The following is a 16,787-nucleotide window of genomic DNA, read 5'->3' on the forward strand; positions in this document are numbered from 1 at the left end:
CTGCCATATGGCCATCCGTAGAGCACACCCTCTTTATAAAATGAGTGACAGCAGCTGGTGGGGTGAGGCTAAGTGACAATAGCTGGGGTTCAGGCATCAACTGTTTTGGAGCTTCCTCGACCTGAAGATTCTTGACTGCACACTGAACAGCCTGAACATTAGGGATTGACTGAAAGAAAGAAAGAAAGAGCGAGGTCAACTTCAGCAACTCTGAAGAGATGGAAGTTAAACACTCATTTCCAATGGTGGAATTCTAAATGTTAGGTGGAAATTTCTCATCTAACAAGCAAGAAATGGTCATCTTCCATAGCAAATGCAGAAATCAAGGTCCAACAATAAAAATAACATTCTCATTTTTCAACGTTCTTCCCAAAGAAATAGAAACCTAAGACTTGGTTTGGTTTTCTTTTAAAATGTGGCCTTGCTAGCTATGACATGATGTTTATTGACTGCCGTATCTGTACTTCTAGATCTCCTTATTCTTCCATTCTGCCTAGACTTGCGCCATCTAAGTAATAAGTGAACCCCCTGCAATATGCACTACCTCCAAGTCTTGAAGTTCACTTGTCAATTACTGGCTCGCTCTCCCAAGTTTATTGTCTACTATCTATTACAGTTTTCTAGCAACATCTATCCCCCAGTTTGGGGTCATCTACAAATTTAGAAATTTGTATTTTTGGTTCCAAAGTTCAAATCATTAAAAGTAGCCGTACAAGCACTAGTACTTACAGATCACTATGTTTCAGTTTCTGCCACGCTGAACTCTCCTTTACTTGTAATCTCCGCTTTCTAACTTGAAGCCAGCTCACAATTTATTATCATTTGTGCCCAGATTTCTCAGTCTGACCCTATACAACCTGTCTATTATGGAGCATCTAATTTCACATCTTCAAAAAAAAATCCAGATAAATTACATATTTTTCATTACCACCATCAACTCCATTTACAACTGCCTCAAAGTTCAATAAAGTTAGTCAAGCAAGATTTCCCTTTATATTCTCCATGCTGAACGTGCATTCTGATATTTATCATTCTGTTCTTTCCTTTAGTAAGGATTGCATTATTTTTCCTACCACCAATATTAAGCTGGCTTATGTATGATTCTCTGGGCATGGTCTGCCTCTTTTCTTAAATGCAGGAATTACATTAGCTATCTGTCAGTCTTCTGACACTTTACCTTCTTCTAATTAGTTATTTTTAAAAAGGTGAAAGAATGTTTTTCTACCCATTTCTTTGATTGCATCTCCAAATTTTGAAAGAATCAGTCTGGCTTTATCCTACTGGAGTTTGACTTTATTTAATGTATTTCTTTTTGTTTTAAATGCAGTTATCTCATTACCTATATCATATCTACTTGTTCCCTGGTAAATAGTGAAGTGAAATAGTTATATGATATTTCAGCCATTTCTCATTCATCATCTGTGGTATTAACAAAAAAAGGCTGTGATAGTAACTGGATCATGACAGTCAGACATGCTGGCAAAATATTTTACTGGTATTTTATGTTCCTTGATAATTTAATTCCATTGCTGTTTGTTTTCCTAACTGTTTTATCACAGTCTCTTCATATTCTCTTTAACATGCACTTAACACATTCCACTTTTCTAAACCTATTTTCCCCCAATTTGTCAGTTTCCCATTTTCTTTTAGCAGAATAAATCTTTCCTGAACTTTGCTCAACACCATTTTAGATGTTTCCAATAATGGTTTTTTTTAAGCATTGTTGCTACTGTCAATGTCAATTTTCCCAAGTTCTATTCTCAAAGTCAAATTTTCTCCGATCATACTTGTACCCTTCACTATCAACTTAAAATGCACAATGTATGTTGTTCTACTCGCATGCACTGGTTCATGCCTTACTATAGATGCAATAGCAAATCTTCCCTTAAGTTTTGTATTACATAACAGTTAGAAACCAGTCCTTCACACAACGTAGAAACTCCATTCCCCTATCCTTTTTGTTTACCTCTTCACTGCAATTAATATCAAGCCAGTTGATCTAAGGATCTTGCAAAAACAATACAGGTGATACTTCCCTAGTAATTTAAGGTACTTGCTGTGGACTTGCCCAAATCTGACAGCCAGGTCTGCATTGGCTTTAGTGGTGATAAGCTAAAAAGGATGGAACTAAGTTAGTTGGAATGGCCTAAAAGCTTGAGCAAAGACAGGTTAAAATGGTTTAGGAAAAGCATTCCACAGATTGGGACTTAGGCAACTGCAAATATCATCATAATTGATGGGATAAAGAAAGGGTGGGATACATCAGAGAAACAACGACTTTGGGGTAGGCCAGTAGAGTCAGTTAGTGTGTTAAAAGGAAAAGGGGATGGAAGCTGATCCTAGGTATTGTGTGATATGGCTTAAAAGGATGGACAAAGAATTGGGTCGCATCAGCCTAACATGAAAATATTGCTAGAATTTTATTTTTGTTGCATAAAAATATTGTAAACTCCCTACCTAACTGCATCGCAAGAGGACTTTCACCATACAGATTACATATAGAGCAAGATGCTGCTCATCACCAAGTTCTCAAAGAAACTAGGATTAAGCAATAAATACCAGCTCTGCCACATTGAGGAAATAACAATTTTAAAAATTCTTTGCAGTTTTGTAATTTATTTCGAAGCAACGTTTTGATCGCATTTAAAGCCAACTATACTATAACCATGATTTGGAGATGCCGGAGTTGGACTGGGGTGTACAAAGTTAAAAATCACAACACCAGGTTATAGTCCAACAGGTTTAATTGGAAGCACACTAGCTTTCAGAGCGACGCTCCATCAGGTGATAGTGGAGGGCTCGACCTTAACACAGAATTTATAGCAAAAATTTGCAGTGTGATGTAACAAATTATACATTGAAAAATTGATTGTCTGTTAAGCCTTTCATCTGTTAGAATACACTGATAGTTTCACTTCTTTCATGTGTAAATCACAAAGGTTTTGTGATTTACACATGAAAGAAGTGAAACTATCACTGCATTCTAACAGATGAAAGGCTTAACAGACAATCAATTTTTCAATATATAATTTCAGTTACATCACACTGCAAATTTTTGCAATAAATTCTGTGTTACGATCGAGCCCTCCACTTAGACCTGATGAAGGAGCGTCGCTCCGAAAGCTAGTGTGCTTCCAATTAAACCTGTTGGACTATAACCTGGTGTTGTGTGATTTTTAACTTTATACTATAACCACTTCATTTCACAGCAAGTTCTTCGCAGAAAGTTAATGAATAATTACACATTGATTAATTGATTATGCCCTCCTTCTTCCATCTCCTCTGCTCCTTTGATTAATTGTAGCTATGCAAAAGACGGCACAACCCAACAGCACTTCACAGGCGGTTCCAAAGCACTGAAGAAGTCACCTAGACATGAAATGTCTGCAAATCAACTTCCAGCTCGGCAAACACACCCACAACTACGGCAACAGACAGCTATAAATCTTTACACAAATGTTGATATGGGTTTGTGTTTTCTGTTTCAGCATTTTGAAAATGACGCTTTTTCTATACACTTTATTGGAAGGAAAGCTCAAAAAAAATCAAATTATTTTGCTGGGAGAAAGTCTTTTTTTAAACACATGGCAAATCTTCTCCATGTGACATTAATTTTTTTTAAAATTTGATTCATTCCAAACATACAAATTCTGTGCAAGAAAACTTGCTACAACCCATAATTAAAAACTAATTTTCATTGCCTAAAACTTAAGTAACTCTTGCCATATTGAAAGTATTTTGTTCAAATCGAAAAATGCTGACAATCATACATTCCACATGAATAAAAAAGCAGCAAGTATCATAACTGAAGTAAATACTGTGCGAGCTGGAGATCTGAAATTCAACAAAGATACTGAAGAAACTCAGCAGGTCTTGGCAAACAGAGAGAAACAGTTAATGTCTCAAGTCAAATTATGACATCTTTGGATCTGTCACAACAGTTGAGTTGCCCTTTCAATTTAAATTGCATGCACCTATATTTTGAATTAAAAATAAATGTCTTAACATTTTCTTTCAAAGCCAGTATCAGACCAAGACCATGATTGACAATGGAAGACACAGCTTTGAAAAAAGGTGACCGGGCCCACAGGTGCCAACCTGACCTCCTAGTCAGTGCCCGTTTAATTCCCTTTCTAACATGACCATCCTTGGCCTTCTCAATTGCCACAGCAAATCAGACTGCAACTTGGAGGAACAACAGCTCATCTTCCGATTAGCAGCCTACAGCCTGCAGGACTCAACACTGAGTTTTCCAATTTCAAATAGCCTCTCTTCCCACCTTGAGATATTAAAGGTTAATTTGCTCTGATGACCTACAGGAAATTGAATGTCCCAAGGCTAGGGGGAGATGCCTCTGACTTACAGGTAGTTTGTAAGGAATTTATATTCCAATCCCCTGCCATTCAGAGCCATTTCCTAGTTATTCAGAATAAAAGAACTGCATTATCATCTTATTCAAAATCAATAAGAACATTACAGTTGGAATTTTGAGTACTCCCTGTAGTTAAAAAAAAGATTCACAATAGATTTGACCATTAAGAGGTGATTTACATTATATTCTGGAAATGATGTAGTCACTGTATTGTGTCTTGAATGGTATGTGACTGGGTGCGGGTTGTCTTGTGGGCATTTCTGACTGTGATGCAAAGATTTTGTTCTCAAAGAAAGACTGTTTCCTTTGTTCAGAGAGATCCCTTGACATGACTTCACAAACATTGCAAAGTGTGTTAAAGGGTTCCTCCAGAAAGCTTATTTTGTACTCAGCTTAATAAATTTTGTTTGTTCACAGAAGGTGGCGTCTGCAGTTGCATCAAGAGTGTAAGAATCTCAGGGAAAAAAATCCCACTCCCTTCCCAGCCCTTCTGCCGCCCTTCCATTCCTCTAATCGACTCTTCCTCCCAGCTACCAACCGGATTCATTCTTCCCATCAACCAACCAGGTCATAGCCTCTACTTGTGTTCACTTATCCCTACCTCACCATCCTGTCCTCACTCCCCCAACCACCCCCTTACACGCGGTTCCCCTTATACCTACCCCCAATCCTGAAGAAGAATCATTGGACTTCTCCACCTCATGATGCTGCCTGGCTTGCTGTGTTCTTCCAGCTGCCTGATTGTCTACCTTCTATTCCAGCATCTGCTGTCTCTTGTCATGAACAGAAATTGTGGTGTCTCTGCTATGATGATCAAAATCACATTGGGAAGTGTATTTCCTCAATCATCAGGGTCATGAACAATTCCATTCTAAATGATATTGTTCATTTATTTTAAATTTAGCCAATTGTGACAATACTATGGTTTTAAAGAAGTATATTTTGTCCAAGTTTTAAAATGATAAAAGGTCGGGACAGAGGCGCCAAGTTGTCTGATTGAAGCCAATGAAATAAACAGCTTGCGAGCCCTTTTTTAAAAAAGGGTGAGTTGGAACAAGAGAAGCAGCCTAAATGGGTGTGGTCAAGAATTGCATGAGAGACACAATTTGTATATTACTGAACTTGCCTTTGCTAAAAGTCATTTTATAAGATTTGGATCAGAGTGATGCTGGAAAAACACAGATCAGGCAGCATCCGAGGAGCAGGAAAATCGACGTTTCAGGCAAAAGCCCTTCATCAGGATCTGCAGTCCTCACTTCTGCCTAGTTCATTTTATGGGATGTTACAATATTAGAACAGTTAATTAGTAGTTAATGTATTTTGTTAAGCATTTCAATAGAGTTATGGGTTAAGCTAATTCTTTTATCTATATTTATACTACAGTTAAAATACAAAACATGTGTTTGGTCAAACTACTCGATTAAAAGCTTTCAAATTGCATCTGGAATGCAGCATTTTACACTTAACTTTAAAATAAGAAAAAGTTAGGGTCCAGGCTATCATAAAAATTTTGGGGGGAATTTAGTCTGATCCATAACATAATACAGGTCATTCTGCTATGACACACGTTTTGTTAACACAAATTCACTATAACACGATTGACAAACTGGATGACACTGTTTCTAAAGTGCAAAGTTATAACCAATACACGCTTTATAACATTATTCCAGTCCCAATAGTTTAAATAGTGCTGCCATTACATGATCTTTTTTAATGACATGGGATTACAGGAGAACGGAACTACTGCGTTATAGCAGAACTGACAGTACATTGCAAAACAAATGCAAAATGAGGCAAAATATTGAAATACAAGCTAATCTACAACACACAAACCACAGGGATTCAAGGAACAGCTCTCATCAAATTTAAGGGCAATTAAGGATAGGCAATAAATGCTGCTCGTGCAAGTGAGATGCACATTGTATGAATTAAGAAAAGTACTTATTCACATAAATACATCAGAAAGCCTCATCCTTTACATAAGTGAATGCACAAGTGAGTGTAGACTGATGAAAAAGTAACAAAAAGATTCATCTTAATTTTTTTTAGGTAACCAAGTCTTACTTAAATTGTATAGTCCTATTCAAATTGTCCACAATTAAGAATTGTGTGCCCAGGCCCTTTAAGGTTTCCCATCCTTTCAGAGTCATACAGATCTATAGCACAGAGAAAAAGGCCTCCAACCCACACACTACAAGTAGTTTAAGAAGTAAGAAGTTACATTTCATTGATACCATGTGCCCAAAACAAATAGTTAAAAAAGATTCAATAATCCTGAAAGGGAAATTTGTCTAATCAAATTTCAGAATATTGAGGAACCTGCTCAGGAACTGGTTATTTTAGATCAAGCATTGTGGGAAGAGACAGCATTCTTCAGTAATCTCACAGTAAAGGAGCTCAAGATAGAGATCAAATGATAAATTTCATATTAAAATTTCCATGTGGTAAGATTAAATTTGAAATTAGATTCCCAAAGTTAAACAATAACATTCACAAAGAAGGGTAACATTAGCTTAAAAGATACGCTGCTGATAGTAATGGCACACATTCCTAGAGTCATAGAGATGTACAGTACAGAAACAGACCCTTCAGTCCAACTCGTCCATGCCGACCAGATATCCCAACCCAATCTAATCCCATCTGCCAGCACCTGGCCCATATCCCTCCAAACCCTTCCTATTCATGTATCCATCCAGGTGCCTCTTAAGTGTTGCAATTGTACTAGCCTCCAACATTTCATTAAAGAAATAATTCATAATTCTAAATACACATTCCCTTGAGGAATAAAATCTCTATTGGAAACATGGTACAAGTGGCTAATTAGAGAAATTAAGGATAGGATTTGATTAAAAGGGGTTTATAATATTTCAAAAAAAAGTCTAACCTGAGAAATTATTAACTTACTTTTAAAAACCTAAAGGGGAAGCAAACAAGTGTAAATCGATAAGATATATAAAAATACACTGAAGAGCTAATACAAGGATACAAAAATGAAAATTATTTCTTGTCTCTGTCTGAAAAAGTTAAGGGGAATAAAGTAGTGGCAGAAATGTTAAACAATCAAAAAATTGTTTGTCTTCATGTTTTCCCTTGATATTCAAAGGCATTACCGTCACTGAATCGTGCCACTATCAATGCGATTTTTGAGATTTGTAGCTCAGGTTAAAGTTCAGGTTGTAAGTTTGCTGGCTGAGCTGGTGGTTTGTTCTCAGATGTTTCATCACCATGCTAAGTAACATCATCAGTGAGCCTCTGCTGAAGCACTGGTGTGCTGTCCCACTTCCTATTCAGGTGTCCTGGCCTGTTAAAAGGTGGGTGATATCATTTCCACTTTTTCTTAGAGGTTGGTAAATAGGGTCCAAATCTGTGTGTTTATTGATGGAGTCCGGTTTGAATGCCAAGCCTCTAGGAATTCACGCGTGTGTCTCTGTTGAGCCTGTCATAGGATGGATATGTTGTCCCAGTCAAAGTGGTCGAGGAGAAAGTGAGGACTGCAGATGCTGGAGATCAGAGCTGAAAATGTGTTGCTGGAAAAGCGCAGGTCAGGCAGCATTCAAGGAGCGGAAGATTCGATGTTTCGGGCATAAGAAGAAGGGCTTATGCCCGAAACGTCAAATCTCCTGCTCCTTGGATACTGCCTGAACTGCTGCGCTTTTCCAGTCAAAAAAGTGGTGCCCTTCTTTGTCTCTGTATATGCATTCTAGTGATAGCTGGTCATGTCTTTTGGTGGATAGTTGGTGCTCGTGTATCCTGGTGGCTAGTTTCCTGCCTGTCTATCCGATGCAGTCCTTGCAGGGTATTTTGTAAATGACATTTGTTTTGCTAGTACAGGATTCTTTAGGGTCATTAGTAGCTGTTTCAATGTGTTGGTATGTTTGAGGGCTACCATGATGCTAAGGAGTCGGAGTACACAGAACATAGAAAAGTACAGGCCCTTTGGCCCTCGATGCTGCACCGACCTGTGAACTAATCTAAGTCCATCCCCTTAGATTATCCCATCATCATCCATATGCTTATCCAAGCACTGCTGAAATTCCTCTAACGTGGCAGAGTTAACCATATTGGCAGGGAGGGCATTCCAAGCCCTTACCACTCTCTGAGTAAAGAATCCATCTCTGACATCTGTCTTAAATCTATCACTCCCCAATTTGCAGTTTTCCCCCTTGTACAAGCCCACCCTATCTAATCCTCTGATCATTTTGTATGTCTCTATTAAATACTCTCTTAGCCTTCTTCTCTCCAATGAGAACAGGTCTAAGTCCCTCAGCCTTTTGTCAAAAGACTTTCCATCCAGAACAGGCAACATCCTGGTAATTCTCCTTTGCACCTTTTCCAATGCTTCCACATCCTTCCTGTAATGAGATGACCAGACTGTACACAATATTCCAAGTGAGGCTGCACTAGAGTTTGTACAGTTGCAACATGACATCCTCTACCACTAAAACCTAACACACCGCTTCTTAAAAGCACTATCAAACTGGGTGGCAACTTTCAGGAATCTATGTACAAGGACACCAAGATCCCTAAATAGTTTTTTTTCAATTAAATACTGGGAAAATCAAAGCTCTTGCCTTGAATCCAAAACACAAATTTTACAACTTTGCAAGACCAACTACTATCACTTTTGGAGCCAACCTGCAAAATCCAAGTATGCTATAGTTAGAGTTCCAACCTCATTTACTCCCCAACACTTCGGCTGTAACAATGTTGAAAACTGTGGTGCTGGAAAAGCTCAGTCTTGTAGTCATCTCCGAGATGTCTTTGATATATGGTAGTATGGCTAGAGTTGCTGGGTACATTGTCTTCTTGTTTGGGTTTGTTGTTTAAGAACTGGCAGACTGGGTTTAATCGCTCTATAGGTATATATGCTGTGTAGGTATTTTTCTTCTGTTGTTCGTAGTTCCCAGGTGCTGCAATGTGTTGTGGCCCATCTATATAATGTTTTGATGTAGCTCCATTTGTGGGTGTTGTGATGATTGCTCCTGTAGTTAGATATATGGTCTGTGTGTGTTGCTTTCCTATAATTGCTGGTCTGCAGTTCTCCATTGACACTTCGTTCTACTGTGACATCTAGGAAGATGTTCTCTTCCTCTTTGGTGAAATGTACGCCAAAGATACACCAAGGACACAGACAGCATCAACTCCATCAGCAAGACCAGCATCCTCAAGCTAGTAGACCTGTGCCTCACTCCTCACTTCATCTTCAATGTCAAGACCAACAAACAAATCAACAGGCTCACCAATATCAGGATTCTTAACAGACGCAATAATGCAGACTTGGACTAACAGCCCTGCCCACAATCCAACCCAAGTTTTGAGTCAGTTATGTGGATGACACTTTTGTCATCACAAAATGGAACAAATTAGAAGAAACCTACAATGTCATCAACATCCTTACTGGCATAAATTTCACCAAAGAGGAAGAGAACAACAACAGACACCCCTTCCTAAATGTCATATTAGAATGAACAGTCAATGGAGAACTAGACCAGCATCTGCAGGAAAGGATACTTAACTACAGGAGCAAGCATCCCAACATCCATAAACGGAGCTGCATCAAAACATTATTTGAACAGGCCACAATACACTGCAGCACCCAGGAACTACGAGCAGAAGAAAAATACCAACACAGCAAATACAAGAACAATAGGTACCTGATAAACACAATCCGCCTATTCTTAAACAACAAACCCGAAAAAGACAGCATAACACGCCCAGAGACTCTAGCCACACTACCATACAAAGACATCTCGGAGATGAGTGTGAGACTACTCCAACCCCTTGGTATCATGGTAATCCACAAACATATCAACACACTGAAACAGCTACTAATGAACCTAAAGGATCCTTACCAGCAAAACAAATGTCATTTACAAAAAACCTTGTGAGGACTGCAAACATCAAACGACGTGACCAGCTATCACTAGAATGCATATACACAGACAACGAAGGGCACCATTTTGCCTGGGACAACACATCCATCTTATGATAGGCTAAACAGAGACACACATGGGAATTCCTAGAAGTCTGGCATTCAAACTGGAACTGCATCAATAAACACAATCGATTTGGACCCCATTAACCAACCTCTAAGAAAATGAAGTGGAAATGATATCACCCACCTTAACAGGCCAAGACACATGAATAGAAATGGGACAGCACACCAGTGCTTCAGCAGAGCATGGTGACGAAACACCTGAGAACAAACCTACCAGCTCAGCAAGCAAACTTACAAACTGCCAGTATCAATACTGTGAGGGTTATCATTGGCCAGAAAGTGAAAGGGTCATCTGTTTAAATATTATGGCTATGTGAGCAGGTCAGCAGCAGAAAATTCTGCAGCATGTATCTCACCTCTGTCCCCTAAATACTCCACCATTTATGAGGTACAAGTGAAATATATAGAATACTCTCCAATTGCCTGGATGAATGCAGCTCAAACAAGAAGTTTGTCACAACCCTGGGCAAAACAGTGCACTCAAGTGACATTCCATTTACCATTTTTAACATTCACTATCTCCACCAAAGCAGAGTGACAACAGTGAGTACCTTCTGCAACGTGATGCAGAAATACACCAAGACTAATTCAACAACATCTTCCAAACCGGCAACCTCTACAATAAAAAATGGCAGGGGCAGCAAATAAATTGGAACATCACTCGCTGCAAAATGCCTCCACGTCACACACCACCCTGACGTTGAACTATAATCACTATTCCTTCAGTCATTAAGTCATAGGCATGTAACTCCAACTCAAACAACACTGTTGGTGTACCTACAGAACTTGGACCACTGACATTCAAGAAGCTGTCTGACAAAACTCAAATAGGGATGGGAAATAATTACTGGCCTGGTCAGCAGCAGTCACAGAGCATGAAAAAAATGAATTGAAAAAAAGCATGTTGAAAAATAATAGAGCCAAGAGACCAACAAGCAAGGAATTTAATTACATCTAGTAAAGAAACATTACTGGAGAAATTGATGGGACTGAAATCTAAGAACCTTCTGGATCCAATGTCTTACCTGCTAGGTTTTAAATGAGGTAACTCCAGACATGGCAGGTGCATTGTATTTGCTTTTTCAGAATTTCCTAGATTCTGAAATGGCCTCAAGAATGAAAGGTGACAGAAACCAGAGAACTGCAGCTCAGTTTAGTCTGCCATTAGTAGTATGGAAATTAAGAGAATCTATTAGTAAGGAAACAGCATCAGAAACGTGTAGAAATCATAATACAGTTTGGCAAGGCACAGTTTTATGAACAGGAAATTGTGTTTGACACATACTCAAAAAAATTAACTAGGAGGCTCAGGAGAACAAGTGGATATAGCATATTTGGACTTTCAAAAGTCATTCAACAAAGGTGCCCCACAGATTATTACACAAGATTAGTGCATACACTGAAACACAAGCTGAAGACCATTCAGCCAACCTGCCCTATAACACAGTCATATCTGATTCCTGTGTCTCAATACCATGATCCTTGGTATCTTTAGCCTTTAAAAATATATTTCCTTAAGTATATTCAATGATTTAGCCTCCATAACCCTTTGTGGTAGAGAATTCCAGAAGTTCACCAAATTCATTCACTGCAAAACCAATTTGTGGAGGAGCAATGAGTAAAGTGCCATAGGGATTGGTGCTTGGACTCAAGTAACTTAGAATGTCAATGGCTAATTAGGTGTAACATATTCAAGTTCAGTGATGAAAGATAAGGCGTCTGCGTGGGTTTCCTCCGGGTGCTCCGGTTTCCTCCCACAGTCACAAAGATGTGCGGGTCAGGTGAATTGGCCATGCTAAATTGCCCATAGTGTTAGGTAAGGGGTAAATGTAGGGGTATGGGTGGGTTGCGCTTCGGCGGGTCGGTGTGGACTTGTTGGGCCGAAGGGCCTGTTTCCACACTGTAAGTCTAAGTCTAAGTCTAAGGCAGACAGTAGGTTCAGAGAATGCTGGGAGTAAGACCTAAAGAAGTTGTAGAAGATTAGAGGCCAGTAAAGCCATTGGACAAGGTGACAGTGGGTGAAACTTCATGAAGGAAGTGTGAAATTATTCATGCTGGTAAGAAGAATACAAACATTTTTTTAAAAAAAGGCTAGACTAGTAAATGATGGTAATCAGAAGGTGAACAACTCAAAGGCAACATGCAAGTACAGCAAACAATTGGGAAAGCAAATTATATGTTAGTTTTCGTTACAAAGCATTGGAATTTAAGTGTAAGGATGTCTCGTTGCAATTGTATTAGAATTTGATTATATCACACTGAAGAATCTATATACTGTTTTGTTTGCCTTATCCGAGGAAGGAAATAATTGCTTGGATAGGGGTTCACCAGATTAAAATCTTGGATGGGTCTAAAAGCATGAATTAAATAGAATGTGCTTACATTCTTGTGTGTTTAAAATGAGAGGTGAGCTCATTGAAAATGGTTAAATACTTGACAATAGATCATGAGAGAATAAAACCAAAAGAGCGGAGGTTGCTGTAAATCAGAAACAAAAACAAATTGTTGGAAAAGCTCAGCAGGTCTGGCAGCATCTGTGGAGAGAAATAGGAGTTAACGTTTTGGGTCAAGTGACCCTTCCACAGAACTGATGATGGCTAGGAAAATGTCAGTTTATATGCAGACAATAGCAGGGGTGGGGAGATAAAGAGTAAACGATTGGTGGAGATAAGAGACAGACAGACAAATGCTGAAAGGCTGTTTCCCTTGGCTGGAGAATACAGAGTTTTACGTTAGAAACTCAAGGTAAGAGATAGGCCATTTAGGGCTACGATGAAAAGAATCTCATCATTTAAGGGTTCCGAATCTTGAACATTCACTATCCAAGACAGCTTTGAATACTCAAAAAGAATATATTCAAAATTCAAATAGATTTTTGGCACTAAAGGAAATAAGTGAGGAAATAAGGCAGGAAACTGCAATGGATGTACAAGAGAAAAAATGAGGTATGCAGATCAGAGTCGAAAAGTGTGGCGCTAGAAAAGCACAGCAGGTCAGTCAGCATCCAAGGAACAGGAGAGTTGATGTTTCGGTCTTATGCCCTTCATCGTGGATTCCAACACCACACTTTTCAAATGGATGTACCAAGGGCTGACACAAGCTTACCAAATGACTGCAGCTAGTTTACATGGTCCTAATTGTAAGCATGGGATCAACTTCATGTCAACTGTTGACAGGTAACTTTATTGCTTTGCTGTGAAGCAAGTTGTTTGAAGAGTACTCCCGTAACTCAACAACTGTATGATGAAGCCAGTCTTCAAAATGTCCAAAAAGGCAGATTTCTTATGGCAATACACTATAGTTCTAAACCAGAACACAAAAGTGTGCCCAAATATGAACGTCACACTGATCAAAAAATTTCAAACTGCTGGAAAATAAGATAAACCCTCTCTTATGTATAAGAGCTATCGTTAGTTCATTTAACAGGTGATCAAGTTTCAATTTGCAGAAAACAAACGAAGTTAGTTTACAACATCATATCACACCTGAAAGTTTAAGATTACTACATCTCAGAACATATCATCCAATTATCTTCTCCAACTTAGACTGTATTTAAAATTTCAAAATGCATAATTATTCTAACACAATTCCAATTTTGCAGTCAATTCAGAGAAAGTCCATTCCAATATTAGGGTATTTTTAAAAACATATTAGGAATTATTAAAATAAAGTGTATAATATTTGTACATGGCCTAAGTTTCGACGCTTTGAGCACAGGAAAAGCAGAATCTACAGCAGTTGTATTTTTAAAAAAAGAACTTTCGACATTGCTCGTCTCCAATGCCATCATGGTCACCTTAATCTCAGTGGTTCCTAAGAGACGTACGTAACTTTAGCAAATCACAAAAAGATCTGGAGAAGTCAGTATAGTGTGTACTCGACGCGGAAAACGATTCACTTACATGTATGCTATAAATATACTGCGGAAGACACCGTAGGTATTTTGCAGTATTGCATATTCTAAACTTAATGCAATTTTGCAAAACTGAAAGAACATACCAAATTTATATAGGAGAACATTTACAAATAATATCGTTTGGCTTATTTGGAAAGCTCTGGAAATTTTAACAAGGCGGACTGGTTTTGCAATGCATAATTAAATACTCTGCATAGCAACAGAAGAGAATTTATAGAATTCCGGCTGACACATCTTACTGCCTAAAATTGTATACGAAATGAGGTTGAGTTTGGTGTACATTTCCCTTTATACACTGAAAACAATGAATCTCACCAAATAAATAGAAATAAATTTGGGTCAAGGACAATGCGTCAAACCGAAATTTGCACAGAAAAGAAAATAGACAAACCAAAATTTGAAACGATCTGGACAGGACATATCTGCTTATTATTTGCAAAAGAAATCCCTTTTTCCCCCAATTAGAAAACGTCGATTTGTGTCAAAGTGCTCACGTCGAACAATGAACCTACAGCGACTAGCCTGCCAAATAGTGGACCTCAAAAAAAAACCCAAAACGGTGCTCACTTTCACTAACTTACAGGTTAATTACATTGAAAAGGCAATTAGATTGAAAAGGCATTTAAAAAAAACTGCAGAGAGGGAATCTCCAATCTTATACGAATTACAATCAAATCGTCCTGCGTGGGAGGAATCCACGTTCATATGTTTCTTGCCGTACAATAGCAGTACAATGTGAGAATGAGACAAAGATTTGTGCGCTTTCATGTTCAAATATTTTCTGGTAGCAAGGTAGTACAAATCGGTCCCTCGCACGAGACAGAAATCACCAAAGGCATTGCTGTCAGAAAACCTTCGACTATTTTTACAGTGACATGGAACATTTCACAATTAGAACAAATGCACAAAAGGCTCAAGACTCGGGGCAGTCAAATTAGGTAATAAAATGTCTTAAATCTTACATAACACCAGAGTTCTATTTATTCGTCAGTGTCAAAACAATTTCACTTAATTAATTAATTATAAAACAAAGCCACAAATTAAGGCGGGGGCACTTTACAAAAACGCCCATATCTTTGTAATTTAATCTCAGCCAGGTTAAAAAAAACCTTTAAACACCCACTTTCCATGTCAAAGGTCATCAGTTCCCAATGAAAAAAGTAGTCAGGAACCCTTCAGATACAATTATTTTAAATTACCTAACCACGAAAGTACATGAACAAAGGAAAAACTCCTATCCACCCCTAGCATCTACGTAATTTTGACTAAATTCGCCTTGCTAACCTAGCGACCTTCTCTAATTAAATCAAAGTTTTATTTTAAATTTTTACCAAAATGTTCACACACAACAAAATCAATGTCCTATAGGGCACAATTTATGGCAGGAAGCAGTGTTGGACACATCTGCGCATGCTCAAAAAGGCCCGGGGGAATGGGTTCACTATTTCGCAGCTTACAGGATGGGACTTAGACCCTAACTCTACCACGCGAGAGATGGAGAGGAAAAAAATAACACAGACGTTCCGAGCACGTTGGTAATTAAAATAAAGACAGAACATAATGAGCCGAAACTCACCACAATCAAATCGGTCACTGGTACCTGGTGTCCCAAGAATGTAAATTCATTCGCTTCACGGTAGATACAGTCAATTTAAGCCCATGAATAGGAATCTAAGTGAGCTGACCTAGCACGTCCTCCAGTGCGGGAACTCAACCCTCACTCCGAGCACCGGCACCAACCGCCGCTCACGTGGGGCCGCACCGCCTCCTCTCATTGGTTTGTTCCGCCCCTCTCCTTGGAGACCGGGCCTTCAGCACATCGGAGCGCAGAGCAGCCCGACTCGAGGTGCTGTGAGGAAGATAACAGCCGGGAGAGGTAAGGAACCAGGGAGAGAGAGAGGAAAAAAGAGGAGGAGGAGTAGGGAAGAACGGTAGACAGATGGAAGACTGGTGTTTTGAGGCCAACAGGAGGAAACCCACTCAGGCCGCCGAGTAGAAGAAGGAAGCTCCATTTTAAACGGGACCCTGGAGTACGGAGGGTCTGGAAGAAGTTGGAACCCCCGGGAATAGGTTTGACATGGAGGTAGTACCACAGTAAGCAAACGAAACAGATCTTATCACACTGGAGGATGGGTGGACTTATTTTTCAAACTTAGCTTTCTGGAGCTCATTGGATTTTGACAGGAATTCCAGAAGTTTGGTTTTGTAGGGGGTGTCTGTTGTTAAAGAGTCCCACTTGATCACTTCACACAGACGAAGGCAAATCCTTTAAATTCATTAAAGCAAAATAATGGTTGTGTTCTGCATCCAAGTTAACTATTAACTGTCAACTTGTCCCTAAACTTAGATAACGATTGGAAGGATTGCTCAATAGTCAAATATATTTTGGTTAATTGTGTTTGGTTGTATTTCTCAAGTCTTCTTACCTTTTAGCTCTGTGGCCAGCCACACCATGGTCCACTAGATTCATATATTTTTATTTCTGTTTACAATTATCCACT

General features: G+C 38.9%; 1 protein-coding gene across 9 annotated transcripts in view; it reads right to left on the reverse strand.

Annotated features, from left to right (window-relative positions):
* Positions 1–16,044, reverse strand: part of strbp (spermatid perinuclear RNA binding protein) — a 159,250-nt gene extending 143,206 nt beyond the window's left edge. For 8 of the 9 annotated variants that reach the window (XM_060841396.1, XM_060841393.1, XM_060841387.1 and 5 more), the window contains exon 1: positions 15,863–16,044. The gene's annotated coding sequence lies outside the window, so the exon portion shown is untranslated. The remainder of the gene's footprint in view (positions 1–15,862) is intronic. The other variant, XM_060841395.1, reaches the window with a different exon arrangement.
* Between the last annotated feature and the right edge of the window lie 743 nt (positions 16,045–16,787).

This window comes from Hemiscyllium ocellatum, chromosome 21 (genome assembly GCF_020745735.1).
Source record: "Hemiscyllium ocellatum isolate sHemOce1 chromosome 21, sHemOce1.pat.X.cur, whole genome shotgun sequence".
NCBI classification, from domain to species: Eukaryota; Metazoa; Chordata; class Chondrichthyes; order Orectolobiformes; family Hemiscylliidae; genus Hemiscyllium; species Hemiscyllium ocellatum.